Source organism: Perna viridis, chromosome 4 (assembly GCF_037379345.1).
Source record: "Perna viridis isolate PV_CMFRI_1.1 ecotype Kerala chromosome 4, ASM3737934v1, whole genome shotgun sequence".
Classification (NCBI taxonomy): domain Eukaryota; kingdom Metazoa; phylum Mollusca; class Bivalvia; order Mytilida; family Mytilidae; genus Perna; species Perna viridis.
Genome location: NC_142448.1, coordinates 47007684 through 47024270, shown reverse-complemented (window position 1 = coordinate 47024270; position 16587 = coordinate 47007684).

Sequence of the window (16587 nt, the reverse complement as noted above, 5' to 3'; positions counted from 1 at the left end):
CATCAATCAATTGACAAGGCCTTAGACGTATCATTCGCAATCAATTACATAGTATTTGAATTGAAAGTGAGTCAAGTACGACATTTGTAACTATTCGAAAACACCATAATCTATGATAAGTACATAAATTTCAATAGAAAATTGTGTTTAATATTGAATGAAAGGAATAAAATTTCTAAAAGTAATCTTTTTATTTTATTGATGTAGGTTATTCACATTCATTTTTAGTATTATATTTTATTTAATTTTTAGTGTTTCATCATCAATGTCTATCTTTTGGCCTTACTTACACCTCCAATTCTACAAGGAGACTTTTAATGCCCTACAATACTACAAAAAGACAATGTTTTTTGTAGGAATAATCAAGGGAACCAAGGTTAAAGCTGTAATAAAAACAGACATACACAACAAAAAACATGAAGCAACTAAAATCATACATACAAAGTAACAAAAAAAAAATGAGCAACTCGGACTCCACTAAAACCTGGGAGCATGGACCAAGTGCACCGGTAGGGTAAGCGTCCTTTGCTTTTCTAGAAACACCTGCCTAGTTGCTCATAAAAAGTCAAGTCCGGGGTGAAACGAGGAAAGGAAAACTATAACACGTTGAATAAATCAGTTTTCATGGCACAGATGGATACACCATAACGATCCACGAGCTCATGATGACGACCATAAAACACCTGTAGTGATGACTTCAATCTGGTAGCAACATAATCCTGTTCCAGAAGCCTATTTGTTAGAATTCTAGCGCGATACAAAATGTCTGCGTAGTTTCGGCAAGCTCTGACATAACGTATGAGTTGTGATATGAACACTCCATATGCAGGTACTGAAGAGATGTTGTCACAGATAAAAGGAAAGTGTACAATTCTGAAAGAAAAGTCAAAACGTTTGTCGTAATATTAGGTCAATAGTTTTCCTTTACCGTCGATTTCGAAGTGTAGGTCAAGATATGAGGCTAACTTCACAGTGTCTGTGTAAGATAGACGAAAATTTATAACGGGCTAAACTTGTTCTGTTGTAATGAATAAACAGATTTTTATTCAAATGAGAATTGCTGGATAGCAAGAAAGTTTTTAGTAATGTGATAGGTCTGATAGCCTTGTATGCCTGTTGGTTTTTAAATAGTATTGTAGAAGTACCGATTTGGTCTGTTTTGGAGCTCTTTATGAAAAGGTAAAGGACCTCTTGATCAGGACGTGAGAAACAGACATCTGACACATGGATGCCATGGCTGCCAACATTGTACTTTTTAAGTTAGTTGCAATATCGCCTACTCGAAGCAAGACAAAAAAACATAAACTAAACGCAGAAGAAAATAAAGCAGACCCGTAACTAGATTTGCATACCTTGGAGAGGGACCGAATCAGTTTTTGAAGTAAGTTAACTGATGTAGGCATACGAATATCAGGTTTAGGAATATTGTTTTTTCTTTTAAATCCTTCAAGGGATATGTTTACTAGAATTTACTACGAATTGTCATGTAAACCTTTAAGTTTATGGTAAGTACTGATCCCACTTGTGTAGGTATTGACTGTGGCAAAGGCATAACCTTTTATTGAAAGAAATGCAATATATTGTAACAAATTAGACAATGGGACGGGACAAATTCTAGAGAGGCTATATGATATGCGAAATGAATTAAAGGATTCAATAGCAGATTCGTCTAAATCTTCCAAAGATGGTTTTGGTATTTCTAATCTCGCTGCATTTGCTGTGGGTATAGAGGATGAAACCGCTGAAAATCACAACGTGTTAAAGAATCAACCAAATTATTAAGCTTGTCCCTGATGTGAACTGCTTTCAGTAAAGTATAAAACTGCAGGGTACAGAAACAAGCTATCTCATAAAGGACATCATTCTTTTTGATTTTGTTTATAACTGTCACAACTGCTTCATTGTCAATTTTAAAGGCAGTTTTCTGGTTTTAAAGGTCAGAACCCCAAATGGATAAAGCGACTACCACTAGGAATATCAGATAAAATACCATCTTCAAACCACTGCCTTGGACAGCAGTTTTGAGCCCAATTTCCGGCAGATCATATTCCGAAACCTCTGTCTTTCCCCCCAACACTGTCAGTGAACAGCTCAATAATGTCATTAGAAAATCACGTCGTCAAGCATGACAGTGGTACTATTGTAACTGTCTAAAAAGGAAATCCAGAATCTTCACACATTTCATTTGTAACCCGAATTTTGTGATGCAGAAGCTTAGCTTGACAAGTTGGGTCAATCAATCGTCTGCAAAAAGCTCTACCTGGAGTAATTACCTGATATGCAAAATTTAAAGAGCCTATCATTGACTGTAACTCTCAATGTGACTTTTTTAAGACTTTATAAACATAGGCAATGACTGACGGATATTGTTCAGCTTGTCTTCTGGCAGTCGCATCAGAATATTTATTGTCTCAAATTCGACCCTTAAAAATATTAAAAACTCAGTTGGTTCTACTGTTTCGTCTTCTGCTATAGGAACGCCCCATGACATACATAAATCTCTGAATTTGTCAAGTGTTATCTGACATACATTAGAATGAACCTCACCTCCAAATAAAAAATCATCTAAGTAATGGGGAATATTTTCGTTTTTTGACATCACTACAGTAGCCCAATGACGTACAGAGGAAAATTTTTCAAAGAGTGAACAGATAATAGAAGCCCTCTGTGGTAAGCAACGATCAAATTAAAATGGTATTCAAAACTGAAACCTAATTGGTCAAAGTCAGCAAGGGCAACTCTCAAAAAATGGAAAGCATTTTTATATCAGTTTTCGTAAGTTTTCTTCCAATTCCCAATCGATTGATCATAGACACAGCGTCATCAATACTTGCATGTTTTACTTTACATATCTGCTCATCAATAAAAGCATTAACAGAGTTGTTTTGCAGATATGAGAGATTATGAATTAAGCGGAAATCTCCATTCCCTTTTTGGTGTTAAGAAAATAGGAGAAACTCTGAAAGTTGGGAAAGGACCTGATGGTCATTAACACTGTTGTCGGATACCGTAGAACTTCTCTTGTTTGTTGATGTTTTCCGTTTTGGACGAGAAGCATCATCGTCAGCTAACCTCACATTTTGAGAAGGCTTTCTCTCCTTTTTGGAGGCATAGTCAATTTCGAGCAAGTTACACTAATGTACACTGATCAAATGTGGGCGCTCCATTGAAAAACCGCTTAAATGGTAACTGAATACCCGGATCAAAAATTAAACTAATTATGACGGGAACAATAACCGAATCATTTTCCGTATACTTAAAACTTAACACACAATATTGTCTCTTCGATTAAATCGGTTTATCTATTAGCTGATAAACCCTATTATTTTCATTTTTTGTATTATATTTTATTTATTTATTTACTTGTTTATTTATTTATTTTTATTCTTAATAGCATGTAACAAAATCATTTAAAAATTTTTCGGATCAAGTTGTTTTAGAGAAAGGTACTAACTCAAAGATTTCATACGAGCTCATTTACAACAAGGAAGGTTGCCTAAGTGAAACACTTTACTTACAACGACGAAGTGATGAGTTTAAAACAATAAATTAAAGTCATTTCATTTACCAGACAAAAACCTTCTAAATACAGAAAATGGAAAGCTAGCTAAGGATATTGCTTTAGGGCTTCTTCCATGTATGATTTATAATGATGTTGGATCCCCATTTCAAAATCTCTGGATCAATCCCTGAATGTTGATTTATCTATGAGCAATTAATGTCACATTGTAAAGTAGAAAACAAATTAGATACATGCATTATTATAATATTACAAATATCATAATTTCATGTATGAAATCTTTAATTGATACTGTACTGTTTATGCCAGTAACCGCAGTAGTTAGAGTACATGCACATGTATTTTTGTAGTTTTCAGTCTAAATTTCTTGTTCACAGACATGTAAATGTAAACTGCAAATTTTGCTAAGAAATATGACTACACTGTTCTACACTAGCAATAAAAACAGCATACCTATCACCAGTTTTGAAAATTTTAAATACTTGTGTACATACAAAGTATATGAATAAAAATGTATACCTTTAACACTTACCTAGTACATTGTACATGTAAGAATGTCCATGAAAATCAGCTCTTAGAAAAGGTCTACTTTTGGTAGTCTTGATAATTCCAACACGTTTTCAATGCACTTTCATGGACACAGAATTTCTAACATAACTGTGTCTTTCTTGTGTCATGAAAATCATGTTTCTTATTTGATGATCTGCATTCTAAATAAATGTATCTGGTATATGTTGACAAAGTACTGAAAAAGAACCATATTGATAATCAGTTATGCCTTACATTGATATAATACATACGTATATTGTGTTACTATTTCTTTTAATTCCATACTGAATAGTACATGCCAAAATCTGTATCACATGCAGTATCAATAGGAGACTCCTATATCAACTGATATAAGGTATGCAATACATGTGTGTGGGTGTTATATATAGGGTACTTGAAATGGGTTTAGGGGTGTGATATACGTATGCAATATACCGGTAGGTCTAGTGGTGTGATATACAGAAGGCAATAAATATCTAAGATCTAAGGGTGTGATATAGAATGCAATATAGATCTGGGGGTGTGATATAGAATGCAATATATGTCTAGGGGCGTGATATACACTATGTGATACAGGTCAAGGGTGTGATATAGGTTATGCGATAGAGGTTTGTGGGCATGATATAGGGTATGGGATAAAGGTCTATGGTCGGTGTGGAAGTTTAGATTTTAGGAACATGTCATGGCTCATGTGTCCACTCACATCCCAAGGACATTACTTTATTTCACTGGATACCCTCCTTTTTGATAGTTCAAAATTACCTACTGAATGTGATGAATATGCCACATGACCTACTTTCATCCTTACCGTTGAAACAGAGACATTGTTTATATCTCTGCTTTGAAATCATAATACACCAAGTCTTCTGTTTATTTTCTGTTTTAAATGCATCATTGTTTGCCACATGTATCTACATTTGTGTTTACCATTTTATTTTATTTATGTACATGTACATGTAATAATGAACATATATGTACACAATGCTTGCATTTTATGTACAGAAGTTAAATTCCTGAGATCAAATTAATCACACATGAAATTTTCCAGTAAAAAGGAGGGGTGTCAATTCCATGCACCCTCCCCTGGATCCGCCACTTTAATCTACTTGCTACACAAAAAGTGTACATTGCAGCTCCGAAAATCCGTCATAAGAAGCTCCCGACTTCTTAACTAAAAGGGTCAGATCGAGAGAAAAAAAATGGCAAATCTCGATTGCGCTTTCCTCCCTGCGAGTGCTAATGTTCGGGTCGGAGGAGCGATATCTTAATGCAAACCAAACTTTGCGAGGAGAATAACCCGCGGAGTGTTATTTTGTTTGTTATATGTTGAAATGCCTACCCTGGTTACGTAATTTGCTTGCCGGTGATCTCTACTATAAATAGACTTTCTTGTCAAAAACACAAAATTAGTAAGATAAATGAGCAACGCAGAATATGCTAATCATATGGAGCGTTCTTCAATAGCAAAAATGTTATCTGATTTTCAAGAAACACCCGTCGAGTGATATTTGTGTTATGTTCGGTTGAATATCTTAGTGCAAGACTTTTGCCTGCACTTGATGTTGACAATTTTTTTTTTTTTTTTTTTTTTTTTTGAGATTAAATACATCCAGGAGAGGCATAGATGATGCTCTAAAACGCTATCGCCGCGGAGCTTCGGGGGTTTCTCGCCCTGGACCTGCTGGGGCTTAATCGGCCCCAGACCCCCTGCCGTAATTTTGCCTACTCTTCAATATGACCTCAGCTACGCGCCTGCAATTTAAATGTTTAAAAATTGGTTGTCCTGAATCTAAGGTATAATTAAATACCTATTCTTTTTTTAACACAACATCGGAAAATAATTTAACAATCAAACATGATATGTCAGACTACAATTTACAGATGTATGATTAACAATTTATAAGAAAGGTGAACAATGCTATGTATATGCTTTTCAATCTCATTATAAAACATGCCGTATAAAATCGATTTGTAGTGTTTTTTCTGACCTAATAAAACGGTAAGTGAGTAGTACAACGACCACATGATAAGATGTGTGTTGTTTTCCTTGTGTCGATATGACATTTGTTATACATGTACTAGACTTTTGTTTGCCTCTGACATTTTATATAAAATCTAAGGAAACATATTTAAATCACAAATAAATTAATTTGAGATAAATACTGTAATCTGATTGGTTAAAATAATTTTGTTATATATCAATGGATAAAAAAAATATTGACACACCCCTATTCAGTTAAATTCAGAGCTACTTTTTTCATGTTTAAAGATAAAAATATGTTTTAAAATTAATATATAAGAATTGGCTATGAAAAAAATTTTGTCTATTGAAAAATAACATATATTTTCCATGCTCATATTTTGTTTATTGCACTTTGACAAAATTTGTTTCATACCCAATTCTTAAATGTTCAGCGATTACGACAATGTCTGCAGTTCTGTAGAAGTTATATCAAATAATCTCGCATGTTAAGTCTTATTTTGTGTTTTTAATTTAGAAATATGTATCACGCATACATAATACAAATTATACTGTATAGAACATGGATTGAAGGCATCATAGTTTGCCGTTTTTTACGTGCCCAAAGTTTTCTGATAAATTGTGAATATACACCAAAAGTTGACGAAAGTTTGAAATAAAAAGTTCGTATTCTTGTCAAAAGTTTTTTTTTTTTATTTTTTCAATAGTTTATCATTAAATTTTTCAACTTCAAAAGTCTTTGAGAGGGTGCCCAGACAAAAACCAGGCAGTCGGTGGTACATGACAAATTTTGCTTTCAAAAAAATTTTCACCCATTTTCTTTACACAAATGCATCCCTTCTCAAAGTTACGTAATGTTGGCTTTGGTTTAACTGCAACGATAATAGAGAAATAAATTACATAGAAAGCATTGAAATTCATTGAGAAAAGGGAAATAATTCTTAATTTGTGCTTTATCATCGGATCTGCTTGATTTTAACATTGACAGCCTCTTAAATCTATATCATAAACTACCTTTTTTCATGGCCATGCAGAGATTCACGGGAATATGGAAACCAAGTATCAGATTTTCATATGTTAAGTTCCGGCTTTCTCATTTTATTTTTATAAATTACAGTTACAAATCTTAAATAAAATGACGTTCTATTGAGGTTAAATGGATGTAGTGAGACCATCTACGTTTCTCCATTATGTTGCTATATATAGCGATGATAACTGGTGTACAGAAGACTCCGAATAACACAGATTCAATAATGAAAATGCTTTTAAACAAAAAACTCAAAATCAGTCATAAAGCTTTTATTTGTTCCTTGTCTGGATAATGTACGTGATGCAAATCAGATGCTAATGATGGTCATATTTTTGAATGTGTCTATCCTACAATAAATGTTAAAGAACGAATGTGAACTTTGATATTTAAGGAAAACATACTAGCACCGGGAAAAATATGATAAAACCACAGCTCCATCAATCAGAGAATTTACAAATATGATGCTTAATTCACGAAAAGGAGGATTGTTGATTGCATCATAACAAAGGCACGCTGCTTCTGTCAATTTAGGCAGATGATATTTCATAGACACAAAACACAATGTCTGAAAAACTGATGCTTGGCAAATAGATTAAATAGATTGAAAAATATGTTCAAAAATATATTAAGAAAAATTGGTTGTTCATAATGTGATAGAAATTTCGATGGTGTTTTTGTACCTGGGGTTTTACTTTTTTGTTAAGAGAAATTTCGTGTTTGATTCCCCCACATATACACTCTAATAATGAACAGTGTGAAGCATGAAATAGCAGTACATATTTTTACATTCTTTCATTCTCGCACTCAAAAGTTCTGTTTATGTTTAAAGCACTGAAAAAAGTCATTATTTTTTCTTATTTCTTTTAATTAATATTGTCTGATACCGTAACATCTTTGTGGGTATCAATGTACGTTCCTGCAATCTTTAATTACAACGAATGAAGAAAGTGACAGCATGGAATTTACAGTATTTCATCTTTTTTGATAATTGTGTTAAGAAGATGATATTGACATCTATTCGTCACTACGTACATAGTGTGAAGGACAAAGATGAAAGATAATAAAACCATCGTATATCATACTATGAGTCACTTGTCTGAAATGATTCTTATCTAAGAAAATATAATTTCTCTGTATAGTTACATTCTACAGTGTGGAGTAATTAAAGTAAATGTTAAAGGTTTATAAAGAAAGGATTCGTGGGAAATAAATTCATATTTTATGCTTTTTAAAAACCCAGGTTTTATTTTCATCACGTAGCAGGTCCCCTAAATAAGGAAGCGTGGGAATAAAGTATATCTTGAAATGCGGTTGTTAAGAAGTCGGATAGCTTTATTGAGATGAAATTCTAATTCCAATCTATAGAAAGCTGCATGGGATGCGAGTGGTATACTTAAAGATGACAATGACTCCTTATTGATGATTAACATGACATTTGAGCATTTCAGTTTAAAACTTATCACGCTATCGTCCTTGTAAGGTGCTAAATACATCATTTTCCTATTAAAGACTAAAGGTTCGGTTACTTGTTTTTGTTATAGACATGGAATAAATTTCAGTTATGTCTTTAATATATACAAACTCGATGACTATATCTACAGAATAAGAACATGCAGACCCTACCGTTGTATGTCATTAAAATTGGTGGATTCCAAGTTACTTACCTTATTTTCTTTTCTAATTGGTTTGTTTCGGTTTGTATGCATTTGTATATTATCCATTGTTTTCTCTTTTTTTCTGTTTTTTATTGCAATTTTTATATTTTAATCGTGTAACTTTCTGTAATATGTAAAAAAAAACATGAAGTTCATACAAAATCTCCCACTGCATAAAACATTAGAGACACTTGAAACACATACACTCAAAATTTACAAAATATATGATAAAAAATTGAGAAACAGTTGCTTTATAGAGGGCTAATAGTCAATATTCTTTTCTTTTAAAATACAATCAGCAGGGCTGTGTAACTTTTCCCCTGTTATTTTCATCATATATTTTAGAATTTAATTTACAATGAATATTTTTAAGCAGTGTTTTACATCATCTGTGAAAATAAAGATCGTCAATAATCATTATTAAAAATTATAAAGTATGTTGTTATAAGATTAAACATTGTATTCCATAGTATATGGACCATTCATACCTTAACCTGACTTAAATGTAATGTCCGAAGATGTTTTTTCTGTCATGTTTGGGAGTAGTGGTAGTTCTTTTTTTTCTCCTATTTTGTTTTTAAATATACAATGTCGAAAATGAAAAAAATAGAGCCGATACTAGTTATAACGTTTGACGCCTTTAATCGGTCCTATCTGTTGTCGAAGCGATGGCAGCCATGTTTATTTACCATATGTGCATGGAATTTACATCGTTGTAAGTACTTTCATCACTTATGCCTAAGAAGGTAAGCAAACAATCACGATGGACGAAAAAAAAGTATGCTAATAAGATTGCAATTGTAGAACAATAAGTGACTTTATTTGTTCAATATATTATGTAAAGATCTGATAAAATGACATTGGCGGCCTCAGACTCTTTACAAATGTATTTGCCACATTGACACACAAACAAAGCAATGCGGACATGTTTCTAAAAACAAAACATTGTGTTTGTATTACTTTCGACTTAAACAAGAAACACTTTTTTCAAATATATACCCGACACATTTCCGACGAATTACAAAAGATTGTGTTGTTTTGTTTGTTTTGGAAATTCATTTGATTTTCGGGGTTTATTTATTTGTTTATCATTATTGTTTTACTATTGATATTTTCAATTGTCATCGGATGACCATCTGCAGGGTTCTTTTGTTAAAAGATAACATGTTATCCTATTAATGCCTATTAATCTTATTAGATTGAAGCCGAGATACTTAATTTCTTTCATTCTTCTTTGTGCTTGATTTCAATTTTCATGCCATTTCTTTCTCTCTTTTACTTTACCCCCCTTTATTATCAATATTTGGGCGTCATTTTCAAATATGTTGAAATTCAATTCACTTTAAAGATCCTTGTTCAAATATGTCCCAGTACTTTGAAATTCTATCAATTACGTGAACTTTTCCACTTAAAAAAATCAACTGTCGATCGCTGCCTTTTCAATAATTTGATTATCTAAAACTTAAAGGGGGATAAAACTACACAGAAATCAGCAAAGATCTGACTGAAACTTAAAGGATGATAAAAACTACACAGAAATCAGCAAAGATCTGGTTAAAACTTAAAGGAGGATAAAAACTACAGAGACATCCGCAAAGACCTGGCTAAAACTTAAAGGAAGATAAAAACTACACAGAAATCAGAAAAGATCTGACTAAAACTTAAAGGAGAATAATAAAAAATCAGCTGTTGTAGGAAGTTTGATAAATATTGACGTAACAAGGACATTGATTGAACACTTTTTTCGTGCTAATCAATGTCCAGTCTGAAAGTTCCAATCTCCTCAGCAGACTTTGAGCCATTTTCTTATTTACTCCATATTAATCCCTGCTAGTTTGTATAGGCTCTGATTTCAAATGTTCGCAAGGCATGAGCTCTACTTCGTACAAGTAATCATTTACGCTTACATATGATGTCGTTAAAACAAAGCAACTAAAATTGTTGATATTTTATTTAAAATTTTCTGTCGAGTACGTTTGACCTTTTTTATTCACACAATTTTCATTCACAGAACATGTATGAGTTTGTTTGCTTCCTGTCTGCAATGTAAACTTCAAAATGTGTCTGAGCTGCATAATTTAACTACATGTATATTTATAGATTATGAAAACGTCTAACGGAAGATTATATGAGTATTAATCAATATATTACCAATATTATCCAACATAAATGTAAATACTTGTCATGTACGTTTATGACCAAAATATCTTGTATCACCTAATGCAAGGGGTTATTACCTGAAAATAAGCAATTTGACATTAATTTGCTAAAGTGTATATTAAGTAAACTATTAAATCTGTTAGTAACCAAGAAATTTGGTTCAGAATCAACAATTTAAGGCCAGTGAACCACACATTACAGTGAAACTTGTCTGGACTCAAATTTTTGTTCGGTTCACACACGCTTTATAACTGATGAATGCTTCTACAGATGTAGAATTTACACGGTTTATCCAGGGGTTAGTTTAGACAGGTTTAATTGTATGGAACAGAGATTGCCCTGTCATTTGCCCATTCAGTGTGAATATTTTATTCAAAACAGTATAGATTTATAGCAATGTGTTAATGTTAAGTATCGCTTACAATATAATAGAACAGATTATAAAATACAGATTATGATGACTTCAGGAGAATTGTTTTGTTTTGTTTTGTTTTGTTTTTGTTTTTTTTTTCTTAATCTGAGGAAATAGTAACTTTCTTTCACAATGAGGACATTTTCCTCACTGTTCTTTCATAAAACAGATAAATGTCACGGAACTAATTTTGGTGATACATCATGGTGATAAATTGCGGCCAAAAAAATTCTCTCTTTTGAAATGTCAGGTATATAGAAACTGCCATATCAGGTTCTTCGAGAAACCGCAATTTGAAGCAGATAACTTTGTGACCTTAAAAAAAAACAGACAATAAACATTCCGATTCGATTACAACTGCTTTTTTCATTAGATAAATTTTGTGGTTTTACATTATAGATGTGGTGATTACAAAAATATCTTTACAGTTGTACTGAGGTTTAGCAGACATTAAAAGTGTGACAAGACATTAAAGGTTTTTTTGCGTATGTAATGAAAGAGGTCAGTAGGTTATTAAGAAATTCTTGTACCAATTCGTTACCTGCAGGCAACACGAATACATCAGTTTAACACAAACGTGGCGAATTTCACAGATATGGATGTTAACCTGTAAAAGGTGGTGTTTAATTACATATAACCATTTTGTAGGTTTTTAGTACTATGTATGATACAATTTGGTCATTAATTTCCAAGGAGTAGTATTCAGACTTAAAAACAAATTACAATAAATCATTCACCTCCCCTTTCTATTGATTGAAATAGTCTGCTAGCCTTCCTACGAAAATGTTCTACTAAGTTGAATTTATTTATTCAAGTAAGTGAACTTTTGCCTTAAAATAAATTGTATTACATTTAGTTCGACATTTATTTGACAATGGAAATTGATTTTCGTCGTTTGGGTCGACTGAACTACTAAACTGCGAAACTATCCTATAATAATGGTTTGTTTTCCTAGTGAAATCTGTTCATTAAAGAAAGGTAACAATATTGGAATTGATAACTGGATGGTAACATCGTATGTAGAAATTACAAATAACATAAAAAAACGTTTAGAAAATAAAATGAAAATGAAATATAGTACAAAAACTAGGGGCGACAAAACAAATACAATTTATAGCATGTGTGTCGTATACAAGAGAAGAAGAATAGAGTTCAACAGCTTTAGAGAGATGACATTTTGTGTCGACGGACAATGCATTATGGTTTCCTGTGATTTGTGCACAATGAAAGGTCAGTCTCAGATTAATAAAACACATTAACTTCTCAAACTTATTTCTAAAGATTCATGCGTAAAAGAAATATTCTATGTAACTCGGTCTAGAAAATCTCCTCAAATGGATTGTTTGGAATAACAACTTAAATATCTAATGCAGAACTTGATAGGTTATTTCTTAGAATAAGTTGAAGTTTAGCCGTATTAAATGAGAGTCGCCATATGTTTAAGTCAAAGGTTTCTTTTTTTTTTCTGACGGCAATATCAGTAATAATGCCCTTAAAGAGTGTTGTGTCTTTGACTATTCAGTTGCAATGAAGATATAAAGGAATTGATGAATTTTCCTTAAGAAGACGTCATAAATCGAAAAGGTAGAAATAAAAGACATTTGAAAAATGAAGTCTTTTGAACCAGGTAATTATTAGAGAGTTGCTGTTATCAAATCACAACTTTGTAATACGTCTAGAGCTGATGAACATTTTATTCGGGTATTTTGTGGCTATATATAGTTCACAATCCTTCACAAATCCTGAAAATTTTGAATATCTGTGATTAATGTATGGCTGCATGATTCATGCTTATATTCAGAATCGTGATATTCTGAACAATAACAATTATTCTATGGTTTAAAACATTGCCAAGAAAAAAATGTGTATTACCTCAGAAAGGGGCAAAAAATATCCTAATAATTTCTACCTTAATTGTGCAATAATTTCTCTTTAATGGAAACTTCTTGGCATTTTTACAGATAATCAATTGAATATTAAAGGAAAATAAACATTTTTTTTCTGAAATAAAGTATGTGTCATCGCCTACGACTTGGTTTATCAGCGCCGGAAACAGTTAAATACACTATTAATTGGTCTCTTCTTTCATGATACAAGAATAATTATGAATGTTGAGTTTAAAACGTCTGTGGTGAGAATACAGAGTGCAACAGTACGTTCCTGATGCAAGGTAATTGAGACGCATCAAGTTTATCACTTGCAACCGGTTTCAAGAACTATTTTCAGGGCTCAGATCCTAACAATTATATTAATCATTCTCAGTTTCAAAAAGCATAGTTTCTAACCTAGCGAATCCGTTGATGTATTTTTTCTATGACTATGTCGGTCAGTTAGACTGTTCCATGACTATGTCGGTCAGTTAGACTGTTCCATGACTATGTCGGTCAGTTAGACTGACGGAAGAACAAAGTTAAGGGATATTGCAAAAATAGACCAATTGTCGATCATGTGATTCTTTTTTTTTTCAAACTGCACATAGAATTTAAAGTTAAAAAATCATATTCACAGACAACGTATTGCATCTGAAACCGCAATAATTGTTCATCAGACAAATTAAACACAATTCATGAAAATAGTACAAGCGACACTAAAACAAAGCATGTTAATGTAACTATATAAGTTAGTCAACAAAACGATATTCATTTTAAAAAATATATATCTTAAATGAATAGTGTCTGCTTACTCATCGGTATAGCCTGACCTTAAAGCGAAACAAAAGCGTCTAAAAAGGTAGTTGTATTATAGTTCCATGGCAAAAAATCCCAGCGACATAAAAAGCATGTCACTGAATGATCTATGGATTAGGTACTCGTCTTTGATGTCCAAAAATTTTATTTTTCATTTTTTATCAAAACGTAAAAGTTCGATGATTGATCGTTGTTAACTTTTTAACATTTTGATCTGCACATACATGCAATAAAAGTTTTATAGAAGGAAACAAAACTTAAATTGTAAGTGAGACTCGCGGCTGTTGCCTTCTTTATATATAATTGTACCTATGAACACGTTAAAAAACGGGAAAAAAACGGGGAAAAAGGTTAGCGATTTATATCTTTGTGGATGATTCATGTTAAAGTCAAGTTCTTAACGACATCAATCAAACTGATGTGCACTTTTATTACAACAATTTCATAATAAGCAAAACAAACCAACAAATCGGCAAACAGAAAATTAATGTTTTTTTTTTTTCATTTGTAATGATATTTTATATAAAGAATTTTGAATAACTAGTATTGCCAGTATTGTGGCTGGGATCACCATGGTACACTCAATAGAAATGAACAGCCGGTGGAGCAGGACATGCTTACTCTTCCGGAGCAGCTGATGTCATTCCCGTTTTTTTTTGTTTTTTTTCATTTTGCGGGAGTTCATATTTCAAGTGCTTAAGTTGTATGTGTGTGGTCTAGTTATCCTTATCTTCAGTTTTTATATGTAACTGTATTTTATTCTATATTGTTTATGTAGATCGCCTCGGTTTCTTGGTTTCATTTTTTATGAGCAACTCGGCGGGTGTTTATAGAAAAGCAGAGGACGCTTATCATACCGGTGCACCTGGTCCATGCTCCCAGTTTTTAGTGGAGTCCGAGTTGCTCAATTACTTTTGTTACTTTGTATGTATGATTTTAGTTACTTTATGTTCTTTGTTGTGTATGTCTGTTTTCCATGTCTGGTCTTTGTCCCTGGATTACATTCTTTTGATTACCGCTATAACCTTGGTTCCCTTGATTACTCTTTCACGTTTTGGCATTGTACTTGCACCTTGATGTCTCTGTATTGTCCTTCCATTTCGTATTTGTTAGCACTATCTATAACTTGGTGATTTATATATGTTCTACTGAGGAACTTGAGATAACGAAAATTCTGCGGCTGTCCACGAATTACCAATTCTTTGAAACTGCCCAAAAAGGAGGAAAACATGACAAACGCGATTAAAAGTTGCTACCTCAAACTCTTCAATTACAATACAAACTCTTATTTGTAGATCATTTTGTCACACTAACCATCTCAAAATAAGGAAATTAACTAGACAATATGAAAGAGTTTTTGTTCTTTTATTACACTAGCTGTGCATGTAACTAGCATAGGGATGATATTCAAGCCTCCGAGTAATTATTATTTTCTATAACTAATAAGTCCTTTCGATTACAGATTTGCTGACAATAAGCAGTTTAATTATCTTACAACACCTGCGACAAATGGACGCCAAATGTTGTCTTGGTTTCTTAACAAGTTAATCGTTGAAAATATACTTCAGGAAAGGTATTTTCTTGATAAGTTTGTTGAATATATACATATGAGTACTAATGGAAAACGTGCCGAAACTCTTGCTACATTCTGTTAAATAAGACGGAAATCCTTGATGTTTTACTGTTTCCAATAACCAATCACAACAGGGGACAATTTCATCGTACATGAGAAATAGGGAGGAAACTTATACCCAATAACTGCTGATGTTATATCATACAGTTGGCTCTTCGTTGTCTTCAACTTGTACTAGTCTTGTAATCTGGATCAGATTGTGTTGTCTTTTCCCAAATGCTCTTTCGCCGAAAACATGGAATCTCTTAAATTTCTTGAAAAGCAATTAAAACACACAAAGAAGATCATTAAAGAATACATTTGGAAAATACTGGCTAAAACGGGTCAATATTGTTATCATCGTACAACTCTACAAAATAATCCTTAAACCACATAAAACAAAACTATGAAGCACAAACAAAAAACCTGGCTGGTAACATTCTAAGTCGATCCATTATATTAGAATTATGATTGCTAAGTGTTAGGTATGCAGTAAATTTATTGAACTCAGCAAAATATGTCACACACAAGCAGACCCAGAGCTATAAGGGAAAAACATTAAGTATTGATATAGTATTACTCTAGTACTCTGATTTTACACGCGCTGTTCGTACTTGTTTCAATCGACCATTAAAATGCGATAAAACGTATTAACCGGGAGTAACCTATAGAAATATGAATTATTCTTAAAGAATACGGGTGTAGCAATATATTTAGCTGAATAAATGTCAGAGTACAGCGGCGTAGTCATACATATATACATTCCTAAATATGTTGAAAACCGTAGTTTTTCTTTAGTCGTATAAAAAAAACTTCAAAAAGACATAGAACTTTGTTTTTTGAAATAAAACAAAAATCAATATGGAAAAAAATCGGCACATTTCCACTTTTTGTAACAAAATTGTCCTACAGAAGGCAACTGAACTAGTACACCGATTAATTTAAACAAAGAACAGGGGTATTAAATATGGACAGAGGTAC